This window comes from Balaenoptera physalus, assembly GCF_965194825.1.
Source record: "Balaenoptera physalus genome assembly, chromosome: 10".
Taxonomy (NCBI): domain Eukaryota; kingdom Metazoa; phylum Chordata; class Mammalia; order Artiodactyla; family Balaenopteridae; genus Balaenoptera; species Balaenoptera physalus.
The window spans coordinates 47,885,613-47,901,725 of NC_138889.1; the positions used below are offsets into that span (position 1 = coordinate 47,885,613).

General features: G+C 37.0%; 1 protein-coding gene across 3 annotated transcripts in view; it reads right to left on the reverse strand.

Annotated features, from left to right (window-relative positions):
* LOC309636771 (uncharacterized protein) overlaps positions 1-16,113 on the reverse strand; it is a 355,047-nt gene that overhangs the window by 321,874 nt on the left and 17,060 nt on the right. Inside the window, exon 3 of one of the 3 annotated variants that reach the window (XR_014250206.1) lies at positions 13,628-13,820. The exons of the other annotated variants lie outside the window; for them this stretch is intronic. The gene's annotated coding sequence lies outside the window, so the exon portion shown is untranslated. The remainder of the gene's footprint in view (positions 1-13,627; positions 13,821-16,113) is intronic. 3 annotated transcript variants of the gene reach the window in all.

Consider the following 16,113-nt stretch of genomic DNA (forward strand, 5'->3'; position numbering starts at 1 on the left):
TCTTTCAGAGTGCTATGGATTCCAGGCCCTTCTTCCTCCACATTTCCATCTCTAAACAAACACCACCAGTAAAACATGAGCAAACTTCATGTTTCAGTCACATTTGATAAAGTGTATAAAATTCTTGGAACTTTAAAAAAAAATAGGACATTACAGTGAAATTATCTCTCTCTTATCTGGCACTAAGATACCCTTAGTTCTGGTTCAGGAAAAAGCTACAGAACCGGAAAAGCAAATGTGACTAATCCTGCAGAAAAAGAGACAGAACTTGGAGGCAGGAGAGAGCAAAGCTGACTGGCTCAGAATCAGTTTAGATGACAATATAAACCATTTGATATAATCTGAACCTAAGGCCAACATATTTCCTGTTCTCATGATTATATGAACTATCTTCCCTAGTGGAGATGAGAGTATTGTTTTGGTTTTTTTAGGCACTCCTATGACTCTGCTGACTGAATCCCTAAGGAATCGACATCAATCAGCTGGATTCCTTAAGCAGTGGCTGTTAGTGTAATTTCAATGAATTCAGTGGAATTACTTCAATAATGCTTGACCCAGTCACACTCTTTTCATTCCCAGTTTGTTGACTGCACTGTACTCAAAGAGAGATGGAAATATCTTGGCACATAATTTCCTATTGGTGAGAGAGAAAGCTGGGGAGGAAGGCTCTTCCTCACTTTGAATATTCTACATCCCTCCCTCATGAAGATGAGACAACTGATCCACTATCAATGGTTTTCCTATTTTGCACGCTTGTGACCAAAGACTCACATTTACCAGATGGCCAGCCAAGGTTAGCAGTTCATTCTGTGACCACAGATTAGTTTTTCTCTCTATGCATAACAAAGGAACTTCTGCAGACACCAAACCTTGAAAACATCATGTCTTTACTGGACAAGATCATAATTAACTAGTTCAGACCCCTGAACTACATAGTTATTTTATCACCACAGCTTTGAAATCAGGAATGATGTAAGTCCCCCAATTTTCCCAAAGAAAAATAAAGTTTTGTGTCAGAGGGAAGGTACTGACACTTTAAGGGGAAGACCATGATTGAATCAGCTTTTTCAAGACTTCTTTTCAAGTAGTCTCAGAAGAAATAGGTAGGTTTCATAACCTATGCCTCCTTGGACCTAAGAGCCAAAGGGAGAAGATCATACTTATCACTTAGAATTATGTGAAGCTTGTACAAGAAGGAGAGACCAGAGTTATAGCTTCAACAAAACAGACTTCTGAAGACACCAACTGGAGAAAAACTTAAAAGCTAATTTTAGGATTTTAATTTAAAAACTAATAGAAATAAATGTCTTTGTCATGATGTATGTATGTATGTATAGTGTTAGGGAAATACTGAAGTACTAGGCTATAAGGTTTATTCTCTTCATCTCCAAGAGTGGTTATAGGAAATGTATTGATTTCTTCACAATTCCTTGTTTGGAGAGATTGCAAGTAAACATGATAAACATGATAAATGTACACCCAACCCCTGACTAAACTAAAGTTTTACTAAATAGTTTCACTTTGGAACTCTGTGGACCTTTGAAGCCCCATCCCATTTATTTCATCAGTCTCATGCATGGCTCATTAAAAGTCACATTAAGTCATTTTATTCAAGAAAAATATATGAAATATGTACCTTGTACAAGGCATTATACAAGACCTCATTTGGGAGAGAAATATAGAGATAAATTACATATATATGTATATATATATACATGTGTGTGTATATATATATATATATATCAGGTACAGATACAGATAAAGGAAATGATGGAGAGGAAGAAATCATTGCTGCTAGTGAAGCTGGATAAGGAAGAACCTTAGGATTTGAATTGGCTCTTGAAGGATGGGAGGATTTGAACATGGAGAGAGAGAATAGGACATTCTGAAGAGAGAAAAGAATATGAGTAACAGCATGGCTCTTGGGGGCTGAGACATATATTTGAAAGAAAATATTCAGCAACATGTTTGGAAAGGAAGATTGGGGTCCAAGAATACTGAGCAAAGGGCAGGAATTTCACCACCAGTGAGAACTGGAGTTATGCTCATATAAAACAACTTGACTCTATAAAACATACTGTCTTCTTTTCACTCAGGATCGACTTTTTTGAGTTTATTCCCTTTGTCTGAAATTCTCCCCCATCTTCTTGATGAAATAAAAATTCATATTTTAAGGTAAGACAAGAAAACTTTAAACATGAAGTTTTCTCTGCCTATCTGGAGTCCCTCCCTCTCCTCTAGGGTACATTGTGCATCTGCATGAAGCATAAACCAGACCTCCTCAGTGGCAGAAATACCTGCTTAACCATAAAGGTCAGTTTTTCTTCTTCTGGCACCACCCATGTAACTCCTTAGAAGATAACATTTCTTTCTCAATCCTATAAGTGGTCACAATGATCCATCATTCATCTTGTATGTGCAGACATCTTCGGTGAACTTTTTGTACAGTGCCAATAGATCGTTTCCCTTGAAGATAGCAACTGGTGCAGAACAGACTGGTCAGACAACCTGGGAAAATACCGGGCTGCACCTAATGAAAGTTCTTAGCTTAAATACTTACTTATGACCTTATTTATGTTACTAGCTATATTACTTGTATTCTGCCTATTTTATGAGATTATTGTTTCTTGCATTACCAAATATGTGACTGAGCCTCAGATAAAATTAATGATGATTGGGTACTTTAAATGATTGATCAAATATATAGTTCTATAACATCAGTAATTGTAATAGTGTAACTCTAAGATACAGGAAGAAGCAACAAGAGGGAACCATTTCCTGGACCATAACAGACTAGTTAGACAGGCAGCCCAGAGGCTTCTGATTACTGTTCAGGGCCTAGTCCAATAATAGCACATCGAGTGGCCTATCAATGAAATCCTCTCCTGACCTGGGGATGAGCATTCTTAGCACCGGGGGACAAATTGGTCATGAAATGCTTCCCAAATCTTGGTCAAAATTAAGACTGAAAGGGAGAGGATTATAAAATAAAGAATGTTGCCACCATCCAGTTCTACAAGAATCAAGTCATTAGCCACTGCAGTCGCTGGAATTCAGTGCGAAATCAGGATAAGACACTTTGTGCTCTGGGAAACTGACAGAGCTGGCCCTCAGACAGTTGGATGTTTTCAGGAGAAAATTTATGAACCCAGTTTCTTGCATCTTCCCATATTTAGAAAAAGCACTAAAACCATTAATCAAGATATCTGTTCCATGTGAATAGTGGTAACCTTCTACCATGATGAGTGCTTGACTGCACATACCCCTTTGCCAAAATCACATATATAGTGGCCTCCCACTTCACCTCTTTGGAACAGTCCTCAGAGCTTTATGAAAGACTGTCTCCCAGGTTATAATCCTCAAGTTGGTGCAAATAAAATCTTCCATTTCTTTCTTAGATGCTATTGATTAAATTTTCATCAATATTCTCATCCTCCCACCTCTCTCAATATCCCTGACCATTTTTTTCTACCTAATTCATATCCATTCTTTGGGTGTCAGTCTAAATATCACTTCCTCAAGGAAATGTTCCTTAGCTCATCTGATAGAGTCCCTTTTTGTAAGCAGTCATAACACCCTGCTTCTACATAGCAGATATCAAATTTTAATTACATAATCTTTACTTAATGTTTATTTTTTCTGCTGTATTCTAAAGCTTCATGAGGGCAGGAATAATTTTTGTTTTACTTCTGTATATCCAGGGCCTAGTAAACTGTCTTGTCCATAATGGAGGTTCAATAAATAGTTCTGTAACAAATGAACAAATTAAATGAAGATATAAAGACAATAAGCAATGTGATAAGCTAAAAGCAGAGAAGATAAAAACTTTTAGGATTCACAAAAGCATAGGTAAGCAATGTGATAGTACAATTTTTAGCCAGGGTTTAGCTGATAGATAAGCCTTTAAACTACGTGCTATAAGGAATTCACTAATTGGAGCAAAATCAATTAAATACCAAATCTGTAATATACATTTGAGGAGGTACTAAGAGTATAAAAAACAAAATAATAGTTCCATATATCAAGAGCTTACTGCTTATCAGGTTATCCATGCATTACCTTATACAGAGATGAATAAGACATGATACCAGCCTGAGGAACACATCATTGAGAGGAGAAATGGTAATGGGTAATGCAAATAATTATCTCTAAATTAATGTGTAAACATTATCTCTAATTTAGGATAGAAGTAATTACAGTGAGTTTTAGAAAACAGAGAGCATGGGAGAGATTAGTTCTGTCTGGTAGGAACAAGGAGAGATTCAAAGAGGTGGTATTAAGCTTGGCCTTGAGTTCAGAGGGTAGATAAGACAGAGAGTATAATTAAGGCTATTTTTGAGAAAAGTTGCCTGAAAAAAGGCATGAAGGTTTGAGAGTGGTTGGCATATTTCAGGAATGAATGAGTAGTCTGTTGCAAAAGGGAAGAGAATGGGGAAGTACAAGATAAAGGAGGAAAAATAAAATTGGGGTCAGATTATGGAAGTCTTAGCATATGCTGCTAAAGAGTATGGACTTAGGGCTTCCCTGGTGGCACAGTGGTTAAGAATCCGCCTGCCAATGCAGGGGACATGGGTTCAAGCCCTGGTTTAGGAAGAGCCCACATGCCACAGAGCAACTAAGCCCATGAGCCACAACTACTGAGCCCACGCGCCTAGAGCCCAGCTCCGCAACAAGAGAAGCCACCGCAATGAGAAGCCCGTGCACCACAATGCAGAGTAGCCCCCACTCGCCGCAACTAGAGAAAGCCCACGCACAGCAAGGAAGACCCAACACAGCCAAAAATAAATAAATAAAAAATAAAAATAAATTTTAAAAAAAAAGAGCATGGACTTGACAATATTCCATAAACTGTGTGGAGACTTCTAAAGTTTCTTTAAGTGAAAGACTGAGTGAGATCAAATTTATGTTTTAGAAAGAGCTTCCCCTTTGATCCAAGTCCTTGTGATAACTAAAAGCTTAAGAGGAGATCCCAATCAGAAAAAGGCTGGAACTGGTTTATATGCAGGATAAATATCACATGATTTTGGCAGTCGAAGACAGCTGATTCTACACTAATCTTTCACTCACATATCTGCACAAAGATCACAACTACCCTCAGCAATACCACCTCCACAAATCAAGAGTAAATATAGTCATATATCCTCTCCCTTTCTTATATTGAAGAAGTCAGTATTCCAAGGTTCACAACTGTTAATAAATGTATTATTTTTCATGTCTATATTCCCTATAGAATTGTAAAATCTTAAAAGATAGAATACAAATTTTGCATAATTTGAGCACATAAAATGAAATTAATATTTTCTCCTTAGATTTTTTTCTTTTTAAAAAAGAAAACACGTTTTTAGAATATTCAAGCAACCTGTTAGTTGCTTACCCCACTCGCCACTGAAAAGTACCAATGACACTTGCTTTAATGTATTATCATATTTTTTTTATGCATAGACAGACATACCCACATATTTTCTTTGAGAAATAAGTTTGCCAGACCATGCATATTTTTAGCAATCTAACTATTTTTTAATTCAACAGACTATCATGGATAGTCAAGTTAATATTTGCAAATCTGACATATACTTTTATAAATAACTGTGTAAAATTATACAGTTTGAACATATAAATACACTATATAAATATAAACAAACTATTTTTAAATTAATGGGCATTTAACTGGGTTTCTAACTATTAACTCAAAAATTACACTGCAATAAATATTATTTGACTATATTTGCACACTTTCAAGTATTCATTCATGTGCTCATAATCACTACTCTTAGCATTGTGTCTGCCTTTTAAATTTTGATTTTTCCAAATCACTCTTCAAAACAGGTATATGAATTTATACTACCACAAAAGGTTTAATGGACTGCCCATGTTGCTACCTGTGCTGTCCCACATGGGAGCCACTAGCCACACGTAGGTGCTTAAATTTAAATTAAATAGAATTAAAACTTCAATTCTAAGTCACACTAGCCATTTTAAGTGATCAATAACCACTTGTGGTAATTGGCTGCCATATCAGACATCACACATATAGACCATTTCAATCATCACAGAAGGTTCTATTGGATAGTGCCACTCAAAACAGCTAACACTGGATATTATAGATCTTTTATATTTTGGGCAATATAATAAATTTAATAAGGTCTCATTTTAAATTTTATGTTTTTATTCAAATTGTAAGCATTTTAAATGTGTTATTGATTATATTTCTTTTAGTAAGTGGCTGTTCATAGTCTTTCTCCATTTTTCTACAGGATTGTTTGACTTTTATTGTTAATATGCAAGATAGTTATTAAATGACAATATATCAGAGCAAGAATAATTTAAATAATATTACAGTGACATTATTTGACCCATAAAAAGGTTTTTGCTTCATGATAAGTTATAAATTATTTATCTATTCATCAAAATAATTTTCTAAAGATCTTAGATCAAGACTTGATTAATAAACTTGTGATTATAAATAGAAACTAAACTGCTTTTCTTAAAGAATTAAATACGTCTTAAATAAGCTTAACTTTATTCCCAGTTTTCCATAACTAGGAAGGCTTTATTGAATTGAAAGACAAAGAGGCTAGATAAGTCCTCAAATATCTGGAAAAGGACCCTACAATAAAGATGATGTTGTAAAACCCTCTCCCTCAAAATATAAGTAAATGTGTACCTCTGTCTGGTGTAGATGTAGAAGTGTAGAAAAAAATCAAAACATGAATAGGATTTTAATGCTTTAGTTTTGTTTTTGTTTGTTTGGTTTTTTTGGCTGTCCCACGAGGCATGTGGGATCTTAGTTCCCCGACCAGGGATCAAACCCGCGCCCCCTGTGTTGGAAGCACAGAGTCTTAACCACTGGATCGCCAGGCAAGTCCCAATGCTTTAGTTTTTTTCTTTTTTTAATTTTCCTCTTACTATATTTATTTTTTTATTAAAAAATTTTATTTATATTTTTATTGCATATATATAATATACAATATTTATGTTATATATTTATAGTATATATATATATATAACAAAATTTACTATTTTAACCATTTTTAAGTGTACAGTTTTGTGGCATTAGGTACCAATGCTTTAGTTTTAATAATCAGAATTTTGTGCTAAGAGTTACTAACAGCTGGGTGGAAAACAAACAATAACAATTTCAACATTTCTACAGCACTTTATAATTTTCAAAGCATTTCACATAAATCACTCTTGAGCCAGAATAGACTAAAGACAACACTTTAAGTTTTGGGAAAGCTTGAAAGTGCAGAGTTAGAAGGTTGAAAATTTAAGTTACAGAAAACAGAAAAGACTTTCTTGGAATCTTATCCTGGCCAACATGCAAGAAACAGAGGCTTGTTCTGATTGGTCCTGATAGCACTCAACAGAGGCACTGCCCTCCAGGATGTCAAGGAGCAACTGAGCCTTCTAGTTCTGAAGGCTAGAAAAGCACCAGGAGCACCGGGGGCACTCCCAAGGAAGTCAGGGGAGATGAGAAACGAGTCACAGTTGAAAAGCAAAGTTCAAGCCTGGGATCAGAAAGAATGGACAGTATAACCCAACATGGATGCTATAAAGGTTTTTAGACCTGCAAGATAATAATGATGGTGATGATGATAATGATGATGATGACAGCCCCCTATGCTAGGTAGCCACACTTAATATTCACAACAATTTAATGAAAAATATAATAGCTTTGTCATTTTACAGAACTAGCTCAGAGGTGTAATACATTGCCAAAATCTAATCAGGAGCAGACCAGTGATTTAATTAAAATCTTTTAACTTGAAGTTCTATGCCCATAACCACCACTCTCCTGCCTCTGGAGGAGTAAAGTAGGTTGGCATAACTTATGTTAACTTAATATCCTTAGGCACAACTGAAATGAGTGACAAGCCTGTCCTTTAATAAGTGAATATGCACAGTTTGAACTCCAAGATTCCAGATGCTGTTGGGAAGCAGTCTGAACCCTCTTTGGTGGACGTAAAAAAAACCCCCATGGGTTCTGCAGAAGAGAAGGAGAAAGACCACACAGTCTAGGCTGTGGCCTCTGGCGGGGAGAAACCTGTTCTTCATTTAGGTGTTTTTCAGAGGCAGAATGTGTGGCGCTTTGTGTAAGGAATGGAAGCTTCTATTTAGGGGTGATCTCAGCCTCTCCGTTAAACTCATGCCTCCTCTTTGCCTTTGCTCCCCTCACATCAAGTACCTCATCAGTGCCTGGTCCTGTGTTCTTTTCATCCTTCTTGCTTCCACCAAAATGTAAAGGGAAATTTGGGGACAAATGAGGGAAGAAGAATTACTTGATCCTACCTAAGGAGAACCAACTGAGGATGTCCAGGGTTGGGGTAACAACAATCAAGGAAAACTTGCCACACAGAGTTCATCCCCACTTGACTCCCGTACTTGGGTGGGGATGCATTTACTATCACAGTGAGATGGCATCACTCAGTAGTGTTGCTTGACACCCTTGCTAACAGCCTGTCAAGTCAGTCCCGGATGTGAACCTAAGGCTTTATTTTCTCTGAATTTCCTCAAATATAAATTTGAGATATGTATCTAGCTGGAGCTTTTGGAGGATTAAACATAATGATTATGTAATCATTAATCAAGTTCCTGAATTGAAAGAGGCAATTTAGAGTTGTTTTTTTTTTTTTCTAAAAGTAGTAGTGAATCATATCCTCCTTACAAAATCTCTCTGAACTTACCTTTCTCATTGGTAATATAAGGATACTAATACTGTAGTGTTATTGTGAGAATGAAAGTAGGTGTATATGCAAAGTGCTTGGTTAGTCGGAGATACACAGGAAGTAAAAGGTATCCATGTAACTGATTCCCTTCTAGAGTAGACCATTCACTGAGAAAGGGTACATATATCCTAAATGCTCATCTATAGGGCAATAATTATGTCCATTTTGGAACTTCTTTTTGATGGAATATTCAAAATAATAATTATTAAATTAGGTAATAAAATGTTAGGAAAAATAGTAGCAGGTATGAGCTCTATGCAAGAGTGAAGAAAAACATGTGTGCACACAGTCTGTTAGCTCCATGAGAGCAGAGATATGTGTGTGTGTGTGTGTGTGTGTGTGTGTGTGTAAGCAGAGATGTGTGTATTTGCATATATACTGTAGTTGTCTGGCAAAGTTCATGGCATAGATAAAGTATTCAAATAATATATGTGGGGGGAATAAAGAAACATAGAGAAATTTAAAAAATTACTTTAAATTCATTAAGGTTGAAATTTTGCTTTAAACGTTTTCTTTGAGCTTACAATATAAAAATTCAGGTGATAAAACCCATTGCCTCATAGACTATTAGAGATAGTCCTCATGTAGAAGATTGCGGTGCATGCATCTCAACTTCCCCTACCCTCCACCTCAAAGCAACGATCGTTAAGAGCTTTCTGGTTATCTCAGACAATTTATTTCTTTGTATATACAAACCTGAAATTACACATATTCTTTTATCAGGTAACTTTTCATATCATGCATTATATCCACCTTTCCATGTCTATATGTAAAGCTCTATCTTATTCTTTTTTGAACAGCTCCAAAAATGTCCATAGTACCCATTTTCCTTAATTTACTTAACCACTCTTCTATTACTCACCATTCCACTATTATAAGCAATGCTATAATGAACCCATAACCCATGGAAGTGCAGTGTCAAAGCACTACATGTCCTTAAAATTTTTATCAATACCGTCAATTGCTCTTAAGAAAGGCTATTTCCATTGTTGTGCCCATCAATAATGCAGCAAGGCACCTATTTTCCAACATCTTAACCCAAAGTGGATATGATCAGTCTCTTTATTACAATTTTATCACCTTTATAAGCAGAAATTGATATCTCATTTTAATATGCATTTTGAATTAATTGGTAAAAATTAAACTATTTTTATTTCACTTAAACTGCTAATTCATATCCGTGGTTCATTTTTCTATTGGATTTTCTTTCATTATTAATGAAGCATATATATCTGTTCAAAAGGAAGATTGAAATGAAATCACTAAAGAGCCCTGTTAAATGTAAGTCTTTTCCCGGGAGAAATAAATCATTTACAGTTGGGGAGTAAAGAAAAGTCCAAAGGGGAGCACGAAAGATTCAATTTGACAATTATAGCAAGAGCTGGCTTTGTGCTTATTCCTTCCCTAAAAGCAGAGAAACCCTCTTGCGTTTGAAAACAAGCAGAAAGTTGGGGACTGGACTGGGGTCTCAGTTTTCTACTGGGGAAGGAAGCTTCTACCAATGTTTCAGGTACTTCAGGTTGAAGAGATGTCAGTTCATCCACTCATTAGGTAATTGCTAGTTAACAGGGATACTACAGGACAAAACAGCTGTGACTTAGTCCTCAAAAGCTGGGGAGAAAGATAATTAGAATTCTTCTTTCCTTTTTTCCTTTTCTTCAGTAGAGGTTGGGGCATAAGGGCAGGTGGATGCATGAAGAGCAAAGGTGGAGAGGGCTAAACATACAGACTGATAAATTTGGGGAAACTTGTCAGAGTGGGGAGAGACAAGATGCAGAGCTGGTGAACGTGTTTGGGTTATGAGCAAACATAACAATGGTAAAATAGTTCCTGAACTATAATTCTTTTATCTAGTTATTTTTAATGATCAATTACTTAGCAAAGTTAATCGAAAACAGTTCCTGCATTGTTTTTCTCTTATCTGGTTACGTTTTCTTTGGGTTAAACATCCATGTTTTCCTCATCTCCATTCCACAGATGCTGATGTTTGCATTCAAGAAGTAGACAACTCTTAAAACAGTATTAATCTACGTGGCTGTATTAATTTATCAGAAAAAAAACAATAGATGCTTGGTGCTTTCCATGCTTGGAAGAAATAAGCCTGTTTCTGTCTATCCCTAAAAATGTAAGATGTTTTAAAATGTCTTATACATTACTAACATAAAATAAATTTCTAAATTTAAAACTGTGATTTCAGCATACCAAAACTAAAAGAATAAACTTAGTCCAATTCTCTACTTTTAGAGAGAAGCAAGACACAAAAATTTAAAATCTTTTCCCATATAAAAACATCCTACTTCTTTCTTTCAAACCCTTCATTTGTACAAGAAAAGGTGAAGCAAAAGAAAAAAAATAAGTTAAAGGGAAATTCATACAGGGTTTGGGTGGCATGTATATTTTGATTGGGCATGTGAGAGTTTTGTCAGCATCTACAGAAACCATTTCCTCTTTTCTTAAAGCCACTCCAGTGTCAGTTTACTCTTCCCCTGGATCACTACCCCACCTTCCAGAGCTGCTCAGCCCCTCTCACAGCCACAGTACACCCCTGTGAGCTTATGGGATCTGCTGGGGTGGTATTTGCTCTCATTTCACAACAAAGAAAGTTCAAAATGACTCCACTCACCAAAAGGTGAGAGATCTTGCAGTTTTGGAAGCTCTGCCAGACTGATTTTGAAGTTTTCCCTATGAAAGAGATACTTGTTAAATAACAGAAATATTTCTTAAACTGTTACAGATTCTCAAGGGATAATATGCACAGGGAAATAGAAGCTCACAATAATGTTAGATAATGTTAGATTTTTCAGGTCTTGAAGGATAGGAAAGTTTAATTTCATTTTTATACAATAAAAATTTGGGTGCATAAGGCATGTGGTATAATGAAAGAGCATGAGAATTGGACACTGACCTGGATTGAATGCTTACCACTACTTACAAGCTGGGGGCTGTCTGCAAGGTGGTAACGTGTACATTGTTACACTTATTTCAGGTTTTTATGAGGACTGCATCTTTTAAAAGTTAATACAAAATATCTGAATTAGCAGTTACTATCCTATTTGTGCTGAGATTCAAATAACAAAATTTCAAATGGCTGGAATTTTGTTAAGTCTTTATACAGGGAATTATCATTCCTAAATCTAATTCAGAGACTTTCATGATTACAAAATACTCTTTCCTGATTATCCTAAGCCACATTTGACTCACACAGAACAGTTAAGCCAAGGCAGACTCAGTGAGGCAGGGTGACTTAGCCAAGATCGCCAGCTAGATAGTAGTTAAGTTGGGCCTGAAATCTGGTTTTCCTCACTCCTGAGCAGAGAATACCAAAAGCTGCTTCTCAAAGATGGTATGCAATAGTCCTTTCCACCTTTTCAAATATAAAATAACCACTTTAAATAATTTTTAAAATGTCACTGACAACCTCCATTTCACCTCTATCTTATTAGCTGTACCTTTAGAGTTAGTTGCTAAAGAACATACATTTTGGCACTTCCCTGGTGGTGCAGTGGTTAAGAATCCACCTTCCAGTGCAGGGGACGTGGGTTCGAGCCCTGGTCCAGGAAGATCCCACATGCCACGGAGCAACTAAGCCCGTGCACCACAACTACTGAGCCTGCGCTCTAGAGCCCACAAGCCACAACTACTGAAGCTCGTGCGCCCTAGAACCTGTGTGCCGCAACTACTGAGCCCACGTACCGCAACTACTGAAGCCTGTGTGCTCTAGGGCCTGCGTGCCACAACTACTGAGCCCGCATGCTGCAACTACTGAAGCCCACACACCTAGAGCCTGTGCTCTGCAACAAGAGAAGCCACAGCAATGAGAAGCCCGCGCACCGCAACAAAGAGTAGCCCCCGCTTGCCGCAACTAGAGAAAGCCCACAGCAATGAAGACCCAACGCAGCCAAAACAAACAAAAAAAAAACATTTTGACTAAACATTTCTATAAATTGCCTCACAAATTTGTATCTTATTAATCACAACAAGATCTATTAATACACACATATGAAAAAGAGCCATGCATATGAATATGTGACATATTACCTATTCATATACATATTGATGCATTTTGCTCCCTACATCCCATCAAATAACTTCATATGATTTGTATTTGGAAATTATTGTAATACAGTTCTTCTTTTTTTTTTTTTTTTTTAAAAGAACACGAGTTTGTTGAAGGCACGGAGGGCAGATTCCTGGAAGAAATATGAGGAAGGTCGATGTTGTTTATTTTGCTCCATTTCCCCTTTCCTCCTATCTAGCTCTCAGGAAACCTCCCACACTTGAGGGCTCTCCTGCTATGATGCTCTCTCTTCACTTTACCCAACTCTGCATCCCCTTTTCATCCCTTTTCCTGGTATCACTAAGGGGTTGTATAGGAAAAATAATCTTAGTCAACAGTGAAATTAGAAGTGATTTAAACATTTTTTTTGGTGGAAAGATTATGATTTAGGCATGTTTTGTTGTAGTTTTCAGAAATGTTTGCATATTAACCAGGGGCAGTTCAATTCAATCATCCTTTATTAAAACCTAGTCCAAGCCTGTGTAGTACTAGTCATGGGTGTCCCTCCCCACATATGGAATGATAACATGACAGAATTTAAAGTAGACTAGAGATTAGATAGCCAACTAGTCTTGAACTGTCATTTAATAGAAACCGGAGCCCAGAGAAGTTGTTACAACTAATTAGTGGCAGAAACTTCCCTAGATTGGCTAACACTTATGGGTCACTATGTAGCCAACTTTCCATTTTTCACACTACTATGAGTATTATGTGCTTGTTATAATAATCTCTGCTGAAACGACACTTAAGAGTTATTATCAGTTAAAATGATAAAAATAATGAAAATAACGGCTTTGAGGAGACAATTCTCCATGGCGTTTCTATACCTCTTGTGATAGATTACCTTTTCAAGATTGTTCTCTTGGCAAAAAGCCTTGGAAGCTAGAAATACTGTCTCCCTAGAGGCCGAAGAACAGACCTGTTTGCTGACCAGGATAGTAAAGATGAGATGATTCCCTCTTCTTCCTGGAGACATTCCAGACAATAAAGATAATATTTTTCTTTGGAGGAGAGGTGAAGCTCATCTGCCAGTAACCCTACAAAAGATCAGGATATCCTCATCTGAGAGTTCCTCAGCTGTGATCCAGATCCACGGCGTGAGCAGTATTTACCTGGACCCACCCCTGCCCTGCCCCTGCTTCTTTTAGTACTATAAAATAAATTATAACAATTTTAAAAATATTATTACAAACTCTTCATAAACAGACTTTTATTAGCTGTATGTATTTCCTAATTTGCACACACTATATTTCTGCTCATCTCTGTATAGGCATTTTTTCCCCTGATTTTCCTGTTACAGATGCACCTTAATATCTTTGTTCTTAAATTTTTTCTGTATCTTGTAAGATTTTTGGCAGGATAGATAGCCAGATATGAAATTGTTGAATCAAAGGCTAGAAATATTTTTTGAGGTTCTTATTTCATGTTACCAGAACACTTTCCAAAATGTTTGAATCAATTTACATTCTCACTAGCCATGTCACACTGTGTTTTCATAACTATTTACCTTTCACTTCTTCCCCGTCACTCATCATGATAGCTATTCTGAACTTTTCATACTTCTTCAAATTCTTCCTGCCTTTCTATATGTTTTCCTTACTACACAGAATGTTGCTGACATATACAACTCTTACCCTGGAGATCTCAGCTTACGTGTCATTTTCTCAGAGAATTCTTTCCTGACTCCCAAACTACCATGTACTACCATTACATCCGATACTTCCCTTTGTGATATGTATCCACATGTAGCTGTTTAATTTTTATTTTCTTGGCTTGAATTTAAGCTCCAGGAAAGCAGCAACCTCATTTGGCATGTTCTCCACTGAAGCCCTGGTGTTAGAACAGAGCTTGACACACAGTAAGCACTTAATAAATATTTCTTGAATCAATCTTTTCAAATTTCATAACAATCCAGTGAAGTTTCAAGGGAAGAATCACAGGGATAGTTTGAATTGATCTCCTCAACATCACCACGTGAGGGGCTTCCCTGGTGGCGCAGCGGTTAAGAATCTGCCTGCCAATGCAAGGGACACGGGTTCGAGCCCTGGTCCGGGAAGATCCCACATGCTGCGGAGCAACTAAGCCTGTGTGCCACAACTACTGAGCCTGCGCTCTAGAGCCCGCATGCCACAACTACTGAGCCCATGTGCCACAACTACTGAAGCCTGCGTGCCTAGAGCCCGTGCTCCGCAACAAGAGAAGCCACCACAATGAGAAGCCTGCGCACCGCAACGAAGAGTAGCCCCCACTCGCCACAACTAGAGAAAGCCCGCACGCAGCAACGAAGACCCAACGCAGCCAAAAATAAAATAAATAAATTTATTTTAAAAAAAAAGATCACCACGTGAGTCAGTGGCACAGATATAATTATAACCCAGCTTTCCTGGCTTCTGGCAGATACAGGAAATACAATCAATGCTTCAGGAAATTTTTGAATATTTTTACCATTAAAAATAACATATCTCATGCAAATTGAGATCTTAATTAGAGATAATCATAGAGATTCTCTAAATATATTACTGTCTCTGTAAAGATGTATCATAATACCTCTGAATCAATTATTTCCCTATTAATGGATTCAGCTGAACCAAATCAGGAATTATATATAGAGGGTACAATTGTTTTCCTGGTCTTCTAGGGAGCCAGAATGTTGAACTTATTAACATTGTACAGGAAATGAAATTATACTTTCTTTTTGACTTTGAGACATGTCATGTGAATCATGTGCAAATGACCTTTTTATTAGCTCTTGCAATTATGCAACAGGTCTGCTGTCTATAGACTAAGTTTTTCAAAGAAAAATCAATAAAGAAATTCAAACATGGCACAATAATTCCTGTTTATTCCTATTTATTCAGGTTCTAAGCAACTAGAAAGTTCAAGCTATGGTAATATGTCTGCTTCCTTTTATAAGGATATGCAAATGATAGCTTGATATGAGAAATTTTTTTTTTTTTTTTTATAAATTTATTTTATTTATTTATTTATTTATTTATTTATTTATTTATGGCTGTGTTGGATCTTCGTTTCTGTGCGAGGGCTTTCTCTAGTTGCGGCAAGTGGGGGCCACTCTTCATCGCGGTGCGCGGGCCTCTCTCATTATCGCGGCCTCTCTTGTTGTGGAGCACAGGCTCCAGACGCGCAGGCTCAGCAATTGTGGCTCACGGGCTTAGTTGCTCCGCGGCATGTGGGATCTTCCCAGACCGGGGCTCGAACCCGTGTGCCCTGCATTAGCAGGCAGATTCTCAACCACTGCGCCACCAGGGAAGCCCGAGAAATTTATTTTTTAAGGCAACTCTCAGCATGTGCCACATTGTGGTATACTGGTAT